At 38.9% G+C, this 15744-nt stretch overlaps 2 non-coding genes across 2 annotated transcripts; both read left to right on the top strand.

Moving 5' to 3' along the window:
* Positions 1 to 3892: 3892 nt before the first annotated feature.
* LOC137659347 (U1 spliceosomal RNA) lies at positions 3893 to 4055 on the top strand. The gene has a single exon (XR_011047480.1). It is a non-coding gene; the product is annotated as a U1 spliceosomal RNA (small nuclear RNA).
* Positions 4056 to 15028: 10973 nt separating this feature from the next.
* Positions 15029 to 15191, top strand: LOC137659338 (U1 spliceosomal RNA). The gene has a single exon (XR_011047472.1). It is a non-coding gene; the product is annotated as a U1 spliceosomal RNA (small nuclear RNA).
* Positions 15192 to 15744: the final 553 nt, after the last annotated feature.

Genomic DNA, 15744 nt, shown 5'->3' with positions numbered 1-15744 from the left:
CTGTTCGGGGTGAAGATGGCTATGTGGCGCGTTCAGACATGCGCGTCCCCTGTTGTATTACGATGTCTTAAAGGGAAACCTTTGAGATACTCGCTCCAGAAGTTAGAATTCTGTGATAACCTGTGGTTAAATTCTCTGGGAATATCTTAGTAGTCTTATACCCAAGGAAGCTACCAAAAAGGAACCTTCCATCAGGACGCCATGGCTTGAGCCCAAAAAATTCCATTAACGTTGACTTTAAAGAAGAGATTTAACCTTTCAAGATGAGGGAACCAGCAGTAGAAACCGCACCCAAGAAGCAAGCATTAACTCTCTTCTTATCTGACTCTGACACTGATTGCAACACTGATTAGGACCCACTTAAATAAGGTCGGCCAAACGATGGTCAGTATTTTTTCTTTCTTTCTTTCTATCCTGTCAACTGAGCCATGGCCCGGCCTAGTCTCGTGCGTTCTGATAGGACCATATTATCAATTTGTATAAATTTTGATAGTTAACACGTACTAGGATATATGTTTTTTTCTATCGAAGTATTCAAACAATATCCTAACATATGATAGTAAAGAATGTAAAGTATGTATTATCAATGTATTGAAACCATATCCTATCATAGGATAATGAAAAACGAAAAGTATATTAGTCTTCATTTGATATATCATGAAATTTTCCGACTAATTTAAGATTTATGGGAGCCAGTTTTCTGTTTAAGACCAAGAGAACAATGATGGATAAAAATACAAGATAAGAATTTGGTATAGTTTGTTTTTACTGATAGTGATGGCACATCAAAATACAATATCAATATAGTAACAAATCATAGTTCATATGGACATTCATACACAAACACACCCATTTTATGTATATATATATATATATATATATATATATATATAGAGAGAGAGAGAGAGAGAGAGAGAGAGAGAGAGAGAGAGAGAGAGAGAGAGAGAGAGAGAGAGAGAGAACTGGGAAATATAATATTACATAAGTTTAATTTCTTTCCTATATTGTTTTCCGTCAGATTTGTTTTTCAACTTTTTGATCAATCTGATGGCGTTGTTGAGGTAGCATATTCTGAAAAATGCAGACATTTTGGCAAAAAAATTCAACACTTCTTCAAGAATCTCCTTTTCAAGTTCTCTTGAAGCCTTTTTAAGTTCTTCCTCGAGTGTTTTAAAACAGATTTTTCCTACACGAAGACTCTTTAACCCCGACTTTTGAATTCAATCCATGATTTACCTGAAGTTTAACTAGTTTCTTGATTGCCCAAATGTGGGTATTTGATGAAATTTTATTTAACTATGTAACCACCAATATACTTCAGAGCTTCTTCTATAACAATGTTGACCGGTTTTTCAAGTTTGCATCATCAATTGGCATGTCATCTTGCGTTGAAAAATCAAAATAATTTTCACAATCAGGCACCAAATCTTTAAACAAAAGGCTTGTCAGGCACAATTCTAGCGCCATCTCCCTTTCTTTGGCTTGATTTTTTATTTCATTTGCTGACATATTAGTCAACATGTCCTGATTGTTAAACTTTCCATTAGAGTTAGTTTTTCCACGCAAGATTTCAACATTTTTGCCAAGCAATAGTGTTCTCATCGTATACTTGAAATCTACAGGATTTGGATGATCATATGGACCGTTCATCCTGCTTATGCCACCAAAGAAATGTTCTAGGCAGTCCTGATTCAGCCTTTAAGTTAAGATATAGTTAACGCCGAAATTGTTTTTCACCATATTGAAAAGTTCAATCAGTGACATTGACGAAAGTATCACCCCTTTCTGAAATCTATAGATACACTTGGTTTTTAGAAATTTGACTTTCATTTTACTCAAACAGTCTATCATTTTATCATTAATTACATTTATTTGTTGGTTCATGCGCATTCCAAATCCACTGCGCATTTGCAAATCTCCAATCATTTGGTTTGAATTCATGACATCAAACCAATCATTTATGAGAGATATGAAGTCAGACTGAGAGAGCCTTGGCCCACGTGATAAGCCTGGTCGGTGAGTCATTCATAATCCTCTGTCTGGCCGACCTTGTTTATGTGGGTCCTGGGAGAACCATTTCTCTGATGATAACACCAGCATTAAAAACAAAGATGACAATCAAGATAATCAAGAAGACAAGCCATAAAACTGGGAAAACAGTAAAGAAAATCAAGAAGAAACGCATGAAAAAAAAGAAAATCTCGATCATCAAGAAAATCATCATGAGAACCATGACGAGGAACGTAATTTTGTCAAAGATCCCAAAGGATGAGGAAACCAAGGAAGTGCCAATGTTCCAGCATTTTCCAAAAGACCCATTGACTGTCGAAGAAGCATTCAATTGTCCTGGCAAAGACAAATGAGGAGCTGCAATGCTGCAAGAAATGAAATTTTATAAAGCATGGACTCCTGGAAAATAGTGCCAAGACCAACAGGACACAAAGTGATTGATTGCAAGTTGGTATTCAGAAGAAAAAACATTGAAGTAGGTGAGGTAGGGGTACACAAAGCAAGACTTGTGGCCAGGGGTTCTGCCTAACACCTGGTGTGGACTACCTCGAGACTTACGATCCTGTAGTGAGGAAATCAAGCATTTGACTGTTACTTGCATTAGCTGTGGAAAATTCATGGTCTGTTGAACAGCTTGACTTTAATTCAGCCTATCAAAACTAGATTCCAATGATCTACAAGTTACCTGTGTCAAGGATTAAGTCTAGTATTTCTAACTGATAATCAGTAAAGCTTGTCACTAGTATTTCGATAGAAGATTAAAGAGAATTAGAATAACCATACGTCTTTGGACTCAACTTGGGCGACATGACCAGATAACCTTTAGTTTGTGGTTTCTCTTAGCTCTCCACAGCTTTCTTTTTACTTGTGTAATATCCTGAGCAGATGATATAAGCTGGGTAATATGCGGAGCAGATGATATATGCTGGGTAATATGCGGAGCAGGTGATATAAGCTGGTTAATATGCGGAGCAGGTGATATAAGCTGGGTAATATGCGGAGCAGATGATATAAGCTGGGTAATATGCGGAGCAGATGATATAAGTTGGGTAATATGCGGAGCAGATGATATAAGCTGGGTAATATGCTTGGTAGATGATATGAAATGGGTAATATGCTTAGTAGATGATATAAGCTGGGTAATATGCAGAGCAGATGATATAAGCTGGGTAACATGCAGAGCAGATGATATAAGCTGGGTAATATGCGGAGCAGATGATATAAGCTGGGTAATATGCTTGGTAGATGATATGAGCTGGGTAATATGCTTAGTAGATGATATAAGCTGGTAATATGCTGAGGAGATTGATATAAGCTCCTGGAATCTGCACCGGACCAAACCAAGCAGATGCAAATTACTTATTATCAGGATATCTACTTGTTTAGATATTGAGTAGATGCAAAGCTCTTATCATGACATCTACTTATTGAATATTAAATTTTTCTCTTAATAATTACTATTGGAGTCTTCATTTTATTTTTTCATGGATTCTATAAATTTTGCAGCTTTCCATTTGTGTTACTTTGGCTATCAATATATATCAAGGGGTGTACGTATGATAGCAGTCACTTGTATGTATATCTATATGTAATTTTTGTAAAAGAAGACATTTTCCTTCGTTAGGGTTTATTGTAACTAAAACATTTTACAAAATATTGAATAAGAAAAAATCCCCTTGGGGGTTCTAGAACATAAGCTGTCAACAGACAGAGAATAAGAAATATTTAAAGATCACTTGAGGAAAATATCTCTATACAATAATTCAGTAATATTTAATTGTATTATATACATAAATTTAAAGAATTTATTACATAAAAACTAATATGAGGAGAGGTATACTCAGTTCCCCTCAGCTTGGGTGCTGTGGTGTGTGGTAAGAGCATACTTACCTGGCACAGGGGACACCATGATCACGAAGGTGGTTCCCCCAAGGCGAGGCTCACCATTGCACTCCGGTGGTGCTGACCCTTGCGATTGACCCAAATGTGGTCAACTCGGGTGCGAAATTTTTGGTAGCGGGGGACTGCGTTCGCGCTATCCCCCAATAAAAACTCTTAATTATCTTGTAAAAACTAAAATAGTTTTAATATGATTGAGGACATTCTGGGTAATAAAGTTTTCATACTTGACCTCATTTATATTTTCAAAGTGGGATGATTCAACGCGTGAAGTATCACCCTATTGGTTATACTTAGGTTTGTCTTGGTTGGGTCTGGCTCTTGGCCATGCTGATTCTCTTGCACATGTGTCAAGAAAACTCTGAAAAGTAAGATTGCTCTGGGCAGAGCAATACATTAAAAGCAGATTCTTGTGAGCTGAGATTTTGCAAGACCCTGACCACCCCGGTCAGGTCTTCTACTCAAGGGGGCTATGACTGACCGTTAAAGAGTCCCCGTCCGGAAATATGGTCTGGGCAATCTGTGTGTGTGTATTGGTTATACAGTTGGTAAACTGAGGAGAATTAGACATTTATGATTTTGGAGCATTTGGAGGCCGGCTCAGGCATAGAAGAATGGTTGATTTAATTTCTCTTAAGTTTAGTCCTCACATTAATTGTTTGCTTGGGGCAGTTGTAGGGGTGTGTTTATGATGCCGGCCATGCCCCTTAACTTCCTTATTTTCAACCGTGTTGTTAAAGATACGCTGGGTCGCAGGTTTGTGGGTTAGGTGTGAAAGTTTATGTTATTGGTATTCTGTACATGCTGGGGGTCCTGTCCATTATTATACATGTTAAAATAATCTGATTATATTATTCTCAGTTTTGTTTCTTGTAATTATTTGATTTCAATTTTACCGCCAGGAAGCAACGAACGGCAACTTCGGCCGTTCCCTTACCATAATGTAAACAAACCCGCCCCATACGGCGAGACGAAACTGTAGTGTGTTGTTCTGTCACCCGTACCTTGTAACCTCAGTTGGATATTAAAACGTAACATGTGTAAAGGTGTTTTTGGTAATCTGACTCACGAAGGTAGATAGAAAGTATTTGAAAGAATGTGTATTAAATGAAGAGAAATATCACACAATATAAAATCAAACTTTACCAGGTTATGGGTCCAGCTTGATTGCTTGCTTAAAGATTGTCCAGTCTACAGAGACTGAACACGGGCTCTTGCTTTGGCAGCCCGTCGAGCAGTTACCCGGCTCACCGGAAACATGCTCTATTTTACTGGAGCTCTTTTCAGAGCATATTATTCAACATAGGCAATATTGTTGACTACAGTATAATATAAAGCAGGGCCACACTGCTCTCACATAACTAGTCCTGCAGCCGCTCAGCTCATTGAGCATTGCTGCAGGTGCAACCGCTCAGCCCTAAGAGCATAGCCGCAGAAGCCTTCATCCGCCTGGTCTTGCAACCTCTCAGCACCTTGAGCGTGGTTGCAAGTGCGGTCGCTCAGCACCAAGAGCATGACCGTTTGTAGACCAAGAAAACCCAGTCCAATTGGAACCAAAGTGAAAAGTTTTAGTTGTAGGTAAAAGTGTTGATAGAAGTGAGTCCCAGTAAGTAGGAGAGACTGGGAGAGGAGAGAAGGATCTCAAGTAGTAGAGTAAAGGAGCAGTTTAAAGTAAAGATGCTTATCCCTGCTCAAGTGGGAGTGCAACTAAGATGGAGAGGAGGGATTGAATATTACTGTCAGAAGTATTGACAAGGGAGAAGACTTTGATTATGAGCTGTGTTAGCAAGGGGATCAGCTCTTCCAATGGCAAGGATGTAGCTTGGGCAATGATGGAGGGGATTGAAGGAGGATTCTGAATAGGATTGGGGTTAGGATCAGGGATGGACACAGGAATAGCAGCTGGCGTTGGAGCTGGAGCCAGCCTCCGAGGAGGTCTTTTTCGAGGTTTCCTCTTAGGCTTTGGATGTGTTGTTTTTTTGGTCACTGCAGTAGGGTTAGAGACTTGCTGAGGATTCAGTCTTTTCTTCAGCCTTTTCAGGGGTTCTGGACATCTTTTGTTCCATGCATGATGTGGTTGGGAACAGTTGGGACACTTAGCCCACGTTTCTCTCCCGTCATTATGTTCATCAATGCAGTTCTGCGTTGGATGTTTGCCGGTACAGACTCCGCAGACGGCCCAACTTTTGCAATCAGACTTATGGCGCCCAAACCGTTGGCAGTGGAAGCATTGGAGTGGTTCCTTTTCTAAGTCCCTAATGGGAAAAGTTCCCACAATCCGAGCTCCAGGGCAGGTGGTATAGGTCCAATGAAGGTGACAATGACTTCTTTGGTGGGTGTCTTGCCACTGCCCAATTTCTTCTTGACTTGGGCAACATTGTGGCATTCTTCAATGAAGGAGACAGGCAGTTTAGTTGGGTAGTTGTAAACCTCCGCTTTCTTCTGTCTCTTGGCAGGATTCAGATAGGTAAGGGTGGTTTCCTTGTGGAGGTGATTCGTGCTTTCTTGGTCCTTTTGGGGTGATAATGATATCACCTTTTAAGTTCGGCCTGGGTGTGAACTTGAGGCCAGGTTTGGCAGCTGCCATGGCGGCTACTGCCACAAATGATAGAGTTTCTCAGGTGACAGAGAGCTTGAATTTGGGTAGCTGGGATGAGCCTGGTTGTGCTGCTGCAACTGCAGTCTGTGTGTTGTCAATGACCGTGGCCTCAGCTAGCGGCTGAGTAACAGCGGTCTGTGTGTTATCAATGGCCGTGGCCTCAGCTAGCGGCTGAGTAACAGCGGTCTGTGTGTTGTCAATGGCCGTGGCCTCAGCTAGCGGCTGAGTAACAGCGGTCTGTGTGTTGTCAATGGCCGTGGCCTCAGCTAGCGGCTGAGTAACAGCGGTGTGTGTGTTATCAATGGCCGTGGCCTCAGCTAGCGGCTGAGTAACAGAGGCTAGGTTGAGGCCTGGGGCTGGTTGATTTCCAGCAATTGCTGTGGCCTCCTTTAAGAGTTGCAGATGATATAAGCTGGGTAATATGCGGAGCAGGTGATATAAGCTGGGTAATATGCTGAGCAGATGATAGAAGCTGGGTAATATGCAGAACAGGTGATATAAGCCGGGTAATATGCGGAGCAGGTGATATAAGCTGGGTAATATGCGGAGCAGATAATAGAAACTGGGTAATATGCGTAGCCAGTGATATAAGTTGGGTAATATGCGGAGCAGATGATATAAACTGGGTAATATGCTTAGTAGATGATATAAGCTGGTAATATGCTGAGGAGATTGGTATAAGCTCCTAGTAATCTGCACTGGACCGAACCAAGCAGATGCAAATCACTTATTATCAGAATATCTACTTGTTTAGATATTGAGAAGATGCAAAGCTCTTATTATGACATCTACTTATTGAATATTAAATTTTTCTCTTAATGATTAATATTGGAGTCTTCATTTTTTTTTTTCTTGTCAATAATGGATTCTATAAATTGTGTAGCTTTCCATTTGTGTTACTTTGGCTATCAATATATATCAAGGGGTGTATGTATGATAGCAGCCACCTGTATGTAAATCTATATGTATTTTTTTGTAAAAGAAGACATTTTCCTTCGTTAGGATTTATTATAACTAAAAGATTTTCAAAATATTGAATGGGAGAAATCCCCTTTGGGTGTTTTAGAACTTAGGCTGTCAACAGACAAAGAATAAAAAATATTTAAAAATCACTTAGGAAAATAACTCTTTACAATAATTCAGTAAGATATATTTATTTATAAGATTATACTGTAATCCATTAACTTAAATGTATCATATACATCAACTTGAAGAATTTATTGCATACAAACTAATATGAGGGAGAAGTTTACTCAGTTCACCTCAGCTTGGATGCTGTGATGTGTGGCAAGAGTGGAAGTTCCTTTAGGTAGGAAAACAATTTGGAATGTCTTATTTATTTGAGGCAAACATATGACACGAGACCGACGGGCTGTCGACGCAAGAGCCCGTGTTCAGTCTATGTAGACTGAACAATCTATAAGCAAGCAAGCAAGGTCCAGGAGCATACCTAACTGGTACAGGGGACACCATGGTCACGAAGGGGGTTCGAGGCCAGGTCAGTTGGGGGGGGGGGGTTTAAGAATGGTCCTACGCGTCCCGAGTAGTGCTATCATACTGCTACTATAGGCTTCAAGTAAAGGGGTTGCGCTCTATGTCTTTACATTTTTTCTGCTGTTATTCCAGAAAATTTTACTGTTCTGGAATCCAGGCTGGAACCTATTATAAGGTGTGTACCAAACTGCAAAGAGAGTTACCGAAATGGACCAAAAGTATGTGTTTACCTTTCCAAATACTGAGAAGGAAAAAACCAAGTGATTGCACGTTATCAGGAGAACCAAATAGCCTATGTCCTAACTAAAATAGTACGAGAAGTACTATATCTATTGTTGTACTAATTATAATTGCATTACATTGTTCATGTGGTATTGGTCGCAGAATATCAGCCTCTTGTATAAGGATTAATTCAAAGATTACCTAGCTGTTTACAAAATTACTTGGGTATTCACACTTTCTTCCCTTGCTACTTACTCCTTCATTCTCTTTGATATCTCTCTCTCTCTCTCTCTCTCTCTCTCTCTCTCTCTCTCTCTCTCTCTCTCTCTCTCATTTTCATGAAAATGTGTTATGCACTTCAATACTGCATTTAAACACTTTTCAGGTAACACAGGTACAATTCAAATCTAGTGATATTGAATCTGACACATCCTTCTTCGATAAGACAATTGGGAAGAACCTCACAGCTAAGAGTATTGCAAACATTAATATTATTATTATTATTATTATTACTATCCAAGCTACAACCCTAATTGGAAAAGCAAGATGCTATAAGCCCAGGGGCTCCAATAGGGAAAAATAGCCCAGTGAGGAAAGGAAATAAATAACTGAAGAGAACAAATTAACAATAAATCATTCTAAAAAAAGTAATGTCAAAAGAGATATATCATATATAAACTATTAACAACGTCAACAACAAAAATGTCATATATAAACTATAAAAAGACTCATGTCCGTCTGGTCAACAAAAAAGCATTTGCTCCAACTTTGAACTTTTGAAGTTCTACTGATTCAACAACCCGATTAGGAAGATCATTCCATAACTTGGTAACAGCTGGAATAAAACTTCTAGAGTACTGCGTAGTATTGAGTCTTATGATGGAGAAGGCCTGGCTATTAGAATTAACTGCCTGCCTAGTATTACGAACAGGATAGAATTGTCCAGGGAGATCTGAATGTAAAGGATGGTCAGAGTTATGAAAAATCTTATGCAACATGCATAATGAACTAATTGATCGACGGTGCCAGAGATTAATATCTAAAAGATTAAAAATAAATCCGTCAAATACTTCAAGTAAAGAAAATATAGGCTACGGCAAGATCATGTGATTGTGCAAAAGATAATATTGAATAATTTCAAATTGCCTGAAATGTTTATTTATCTTGTTTTATTTTTTCAATTAATTTGTTAGAATCATTTTTTTTTCAGTATACAAGCGTAGTTTGGAATCAGTGGGTCTTGGAATAAGGCTACTGCCTCGGGAAAGTTTTATTTTAATTTTATTACTTTTTTCTGTCTAATTTTTCTTAGCCAGATTATTCAAAGTGTGAATGATCTCTTTAATTTTTCTATGAGGATTATCAGCTGTAAACTGTAATGAGAAACAACGTGTATATACTGTATAGTGAGTGGTGTATGATAGAAAGAAGGGTTGAGGATGGCCAGGTGTCCCGTCTCCATATCAATCGACCTACTCATGCCGACTTCTTCCCCCACTGACCAGGCCTGTACTTGAGAGGGCATTGGGTGGTTCCCCAAGGCGAGGCTCACCATTAAACTCTGGTGGTGCTGACCCTTGCGATTGACCCAAATGTGGTCAACTCTGGTATGAAATTTTGGGTAGCATGGGACTGCGTTCGCGCTATCCCCAATAAAAACTCTATCTTGTATAAACTAAAAGTTTAATATGTCTGACGATATTCTGGGTAATAAAGTTTTCATACATGACCTTATAAATATTTTCAGAGGAGGATGATTCAATGCGTGAGGTATCGCCATATTGGTTATACTGAGGCTTGTCTTGGTTGGGTGTGGCTCTTGGCCAAGCTGATTCTCTTGCATATGTGTCTAGCAGACTCTGAAAAGTGTGATTGATCTGGGCGGAGCAATACTCTAAAAGAAGATTCTTGTGAGTTGAGATTTTGCAAGACTTTGACAACACCGGTCAGGTCTTCTACTCTTGGGGGCTATGACTGACCGTTAAAGAGCCTCTGTCTGGAAATATGGTCCGGACAATCTGTGTGTGTATTGGTTATACAATGGATAAACTGAGGAGAAATAGACATTCATGATTTAGGAGCTTTTGTAGGGCGGCTCAGGCATAGAAGAATGGTTGACTTAATTTCTCCAAGTTTAGTCCTCACAATCATCGTTTGCTTTGGGCAGTTGTAGAGGTGTGTGTATGATGCCAGCCATGCCCCGTAACTTCATTATTTTCAACCGTATTGTTAAGAATACGCTGGGTCGCAGGTAAGGACAAGGTTTGTAGGTTAGGTGTGAAATTTTATGTTAGTGGTACTCTGTACATGCTGGGGGTCCTGTCCATTATTATACATGTTAAAATAATCTGATTATGGGGTTCTCAGTGTAATTATTTGATTTCCCTTTTTACCGCCTGGAAGCAACGAATGCCAACGTGGGTCGTTCCCTTACCATAATGTAAACAAACCGCGCCATACGGCGAGACGAAACTGTAGTGTGTAGTTCTGTCACCCGTACCTTGTAACCTCAGTTGGACATTAAAACGCAACATGTGTAAAGTTGTTTTTGGTAATCCAAAAGTATTAGAAAGAATGTATAATAAATGAAGAGAAATATCACACAGATAAAAAATCAAACTTTACCAGGTTATGGGCTCAGGATACTCCGAGTGCCAACAGTGAAATAAATCTCGTAAAAAAGGGGAAAATTGGGAAGTAGAACAACATTGTGTCCTACATTGTGGAAGGATTGAACTACAAGGGTGCCGTGACACAGAGAGGTACACAAAATGGCGGGCGAAGACAGAGGAAAAAAAAGGCATGAAATTCTGAATGAATTGAATTATTTCTATTCGGCGAAGAGAACTAAAGCTACTCACACTCAGAAGAGGTGGTGGGAATGTATAGATCCAAGATGTGCCGACGATCAAGACGACTGGACGCAAATGCAACTTCAAAGAAACAACGATGGGATGTACCGAGTTATATCACACAACGAGAGGATAATTTAGATCAGGACGACATCATTGAATATACCAAAGCAAAAGAACCATGGGATATTTTAAGTGATATCCACACAAAAATGGATACATTTCAAATTGTTGATGTGCTTGAAGAACTGTATAACTGCAGAAAAACTGAAGAAATGTCAATGAAGGGATATATAGTATATGTATACAGATTGGGCAGGGATATAAATGCAGCTTTAGGGGAAGAAGTAGCTCAATTTTGAAACTCAATGGTAGCTGCGTTTGTGGTGAGACTCTAGAGGTCTTAAGCATATTCCCAAATATCAAATTTTGTTAAAGTCACAGTTCTCAAAAATTAAAGATTTAGATATCAAGACTGTAAAGTCAGTGCTGCTTTTCGAGGAGATGAAAGATAAACTTGAAGCCAGAAAAGAAGAAAATCTTTAAGTTTATAAAATGAACTTTAGAAGAGATTCAAGAAAAGAAGATGGAAATTCAAGTACAAGTTATTAACGAGAAGAAGGCGCAAGAGGCTTTAAGAGAGAGGACAAAAGATTTGTCTGATATGCTTGTAGCCAACCTGGACATATAGCAAGATACTGTTCAAAATTTGAAGAAAGAAGAGATAAGGAAGAAAGAAGATACAGAAGAAAGAAGAAACAATACCGAGGACAGAGAAAATAAAAGAAGCAGGAAAAAATATCTGGGAAGAAAGCACAATATGACAGTGATAAAGACCATGAAAGTGAATATAAAGAAGAGGAGCTATCAGGAAAAGTTGCCAAAACCAGAACAGATACAAAGGCAATTGTTTCAGTAATTGAAAATGAAAGTGAAATGACATAAAAAGTGAATGTTATTGTGAACAAGTCACCAGTGAAAGAAGATTGCAAATTAATATGGAACTTGGATTCTGGTGCTAGTGATCACATAACACTTCATAAAGACATAGTTGTTGATTTTGATAGTAGCATCACAGGTAACGTAAAATGGGGCGATGGCAAGAAGTCTCCATTCTGGCCAGAGGAAAAGTGATTATGAAAATGAAAGTATGGTGAATATGAGTTGAAATTACAAGAAGTATACTGTGCCCCAAATCTAGATTAAAACCTGATGTCTGAAAGAAAATTGAATGAAAAGGGATTCTAGTTAGTTACCTACAAAGGTGTCAAACAAGTGAGAGATGTAAAAGAAGTATTTCTGAAAGGATACTGGAATTAGGCAGTGAAGATGTATCAGGGCAAAGGCAAGAAAATTTTTCTAGGAAAGGAAAGAAATTTCAATAAGAATGAAGATATAGAAATCACAGGAAATAGAGCAACGATAAATTTGTGGCAGAGAAGATTTGGACATGTACTACCCTTACCCAAAGTTTGTGAAGCAAAAGCTAAACTTGAATACTGTACTACACAATCTGCATGAAAGGTAAGTCCTAAAATAAGCCAATGCCTGCAAGTGAACCAAGAAGTAGTGAAGTACTGGAAATAGTACAAAGTGATGTTTGTCAGATTCCTGAGCATCATCGAATGCAAGTGGAAGCCACTACTTTGCTACCTTTTTAGACAGCCCTTCAAGGTACAGTGGAATTGCTATACTAGAAAAGAAAAGTGAAACAATGGAGAAATTCAAGGAATACATGGCCAAGGCAGAGAGGAAACACAAAAGACTTTTGCAATGCCTCCACACTGATAATGGAGGAGAGTGTGCCAGCAAGGAATTCTCGGTTTTTCTTATAGAGAAGGGAATGGAGAGACGGCTGACAATCCCGCTATCTCCTCAAGATTCATGGTAATAGAGTCTGGAGTACTTCACAAATTCTGGACTGAAGCCACTCTTCATGCAAATTACATCGAGAATAAAACAATGTCAATGGCCATAAACGAATTTCATCCATGTTGTGGAATGGGAGAAACCTCGAATGTGACGACCTGAAATTGATGAAAGTGTTTGGCTGTGAAGCTTGAGCTAAGCTTGTGGAAAATCCAAAGTTAGAAGTTCGAGCAGAAAGATGTGTCTACCTGGGGGTTTGCCCGAACCGAAAAAGATTCAAGTTGCGGAACATCAACAAACAAGTAATGATCAATTCCATTAACGTTGACTTTAAAGAAGAGATTTAACCTTTTGAAGTTAAGGGAACCAGCTGTAGAAACCGCACCCAAGAAGCAAGCAGTAACTCTCTTCTTATCTGACACTGACACTGATATCAACACTGATTGGGAGAACCATTTCTCTGATGATAACACCAGCATTAAAAACAGAGATGACAATCAAGATAATCAAGAAGACAAGCCAGAAAACTGGGAAAACAGTAAAGAAAATCAAGAAGGAACTCATGATAAACAAGAAAATCACAATCATCAAGAAAATCATCATGAGAACCATGGAGAGGAACCTAATTTTGTGAAAGATCCCAAAGGACGAGGAAAGCAAGGAAGTGCCAATGTTCCAGCATTTTCCAAAAGACCCATGGACTGTCGAAGAAGCATTCAATTGTCCTGTCAAAGACAAATGAGAAGCTGCAATGCTGCAAGAAATGAAATGTTATAAAGCATGGACTCCTGGAAAATAGTGCCAAGACCAACAGGACACAAAATAATTGATTGCAAGTGGGTATTTAGAAGTAAATACAATGAAGTAGGTGAGGTAGGGGTACACAAAGCAAGACTTGTGGCCAGGGGGTATTGCCTAATACCTGGTGTGGACTACCTCGAGACTTACGATCCTGTGGTGAGGAAATCAAGCATTTGACTGTTACTTGCATTAGCTGCTGAAAATTCATGGTCTGTTGAACAGCTTGACTTTAATTCAGCCTATCAAAACTAGATTCCAGTGATCTACAAGTTACCTGTGTCAAGGATTATGTGTAGTATTTCTAACTGATAACCAGTAAAGCTTGTCACTTATTTAGATAGAAGATTAAAGAGAATTAGAATAAACATATGCTTTTCGACTGAACTTGAGCGACATGACCAGATAACCTTTAGTTTGTGGTTTCTCTTAGCTCTCCACAGCTTTCTTTTTACTTGGGTAATATGCGGAGTAGATGATATAAGCTGGGTAATATGCGGAGCAGATGATATAAGTTTGGTAATATGCGGAGCAGATGATATAAGCTGGGTAACAAGCGGAGCAGATGATATAAGCTGGGTAATATGCGGATCAGATGATATAAGCTGGGTAATATGCGGAGCAGGTGATATAAGCTGGGTAATATGCGGAGCAGAGGATATAAGCTGGGTAATATGCTTAGTAGATGATATAAGCTGGTTATATGCTGAGGAGATTGGTATTAGCTGCTGGTAATTTGCACTGGACCGAACCAAGCAGATGCAAATCACTTATTATCAGGATATCTACTTGTTTAGATATTGAGTAGATGCAAAGCTCTTATTATGACATCTACTTATTGAATATTAAATTTTTCTTTGAATGATTAATATTGGAGTCTTCATTTTTTTTTCCATGGATTATAAATTGTGCAGCTTTCCATTTGTGTTTTTTTGGCTATCAATATATATCAAGGGGTGTACGTATGATAGCAGTCACTTGCATGTATATCTATATGTATTTTTCATAAAAGAAGACATTTTCCTTCGTTAGGGTTTAACTAAAACATTTTACAAAATATTGAATAAGGGAAATCTCCTTGGGGGGTTTTAGAACATAAGCTGTCAACAGACGAAGAATAAGAAATATTTAAAGATCACTTGTGGAAAATATCTATACCATAATTCATTAAGATTTATTTGTATTATATATATATAAATTTGAAGAATTTATTACATAAAAACTAAAATGAGGAGAGGTATACTCAGTTCCCCTCAGCTTGGGTGCTGTGGTGTGTGGCCAGAGCATACTTACCTGGCACAGGGGACACCATGATCACGAAGGTGGTTCCCCCAAGGCGAGGCTCACCATTGCACTCCGGTGGTGCTGACCCTTGCGATTGACCCAAATGTGGTCAACTCGGGTGCAAAATTTTTGGTAGCGGGGGACTGCGTTCGCGCTATCCCCCAATAAAAACTCTTAATTATCTTGTAAAAACTAAAATAGTTTAATATGTTTGAGGACATTCTGGGTAATAAAGTTTTCATACTTGACCTCATTTATATTTTCAAAGTAGGATGATTCAACGCTTGAAGTATCACCCTATTGGTTATACTTAGGCTTGTCTTGGTTGGGTCTGGCTCTTGGCCATGCTGATTTTCTTGCACGTGTGTCTAGAAAACTCTGAAAAGTAAGATTGCTCTGGGCAGAGCAATACATTAAAAGCAGATTCTTGTGAGCTGAGATTTTGCATGACCCTGACCACACCGGTCAGGTCTTCTACTCATGGGGGCTATGACTGACCGTTAAAGAGCCCCCGTCTGGAAATATGGTCCGGGCAATCTGTGTGTGTGTGTATTGGTTATACAGTTGGTAAACTGAGGAGAATTAGACATTTATGATTTTGGAGCATTTGGAGGCCGGCTCAGGCATAGAAGAATGGTTGATTTTATTTCTCTTAAATTTAGTCCTCACATTTATTTTTTGCATGGGGCAGTTTTAGGGGTGTGTTTATGATGCCGG

The sequence above is a fragment of the Palaemon carinicauda genome, chromosome 19 (genome assembly GCF_036898095.1).
Source record: "Palaemon carinicauda isolate YSFRI2023 chromosome 19, ASM3689809v2, whole genome shotgun sequence".
In the NCBI taxonomy this organism is placed as follows: domain Eukaryota; kingdom Metazoa; phylum Arthropoda; class Malacostraca; order Decapoda; family Palaemonidae; genus Palaemon; species Palaemon carinicauda.
The sequence above is the reverse complement of the archived record's forward strand: the minus strand, read 5'-3'. Positions and strand labels throughout refer to the sequence as shown.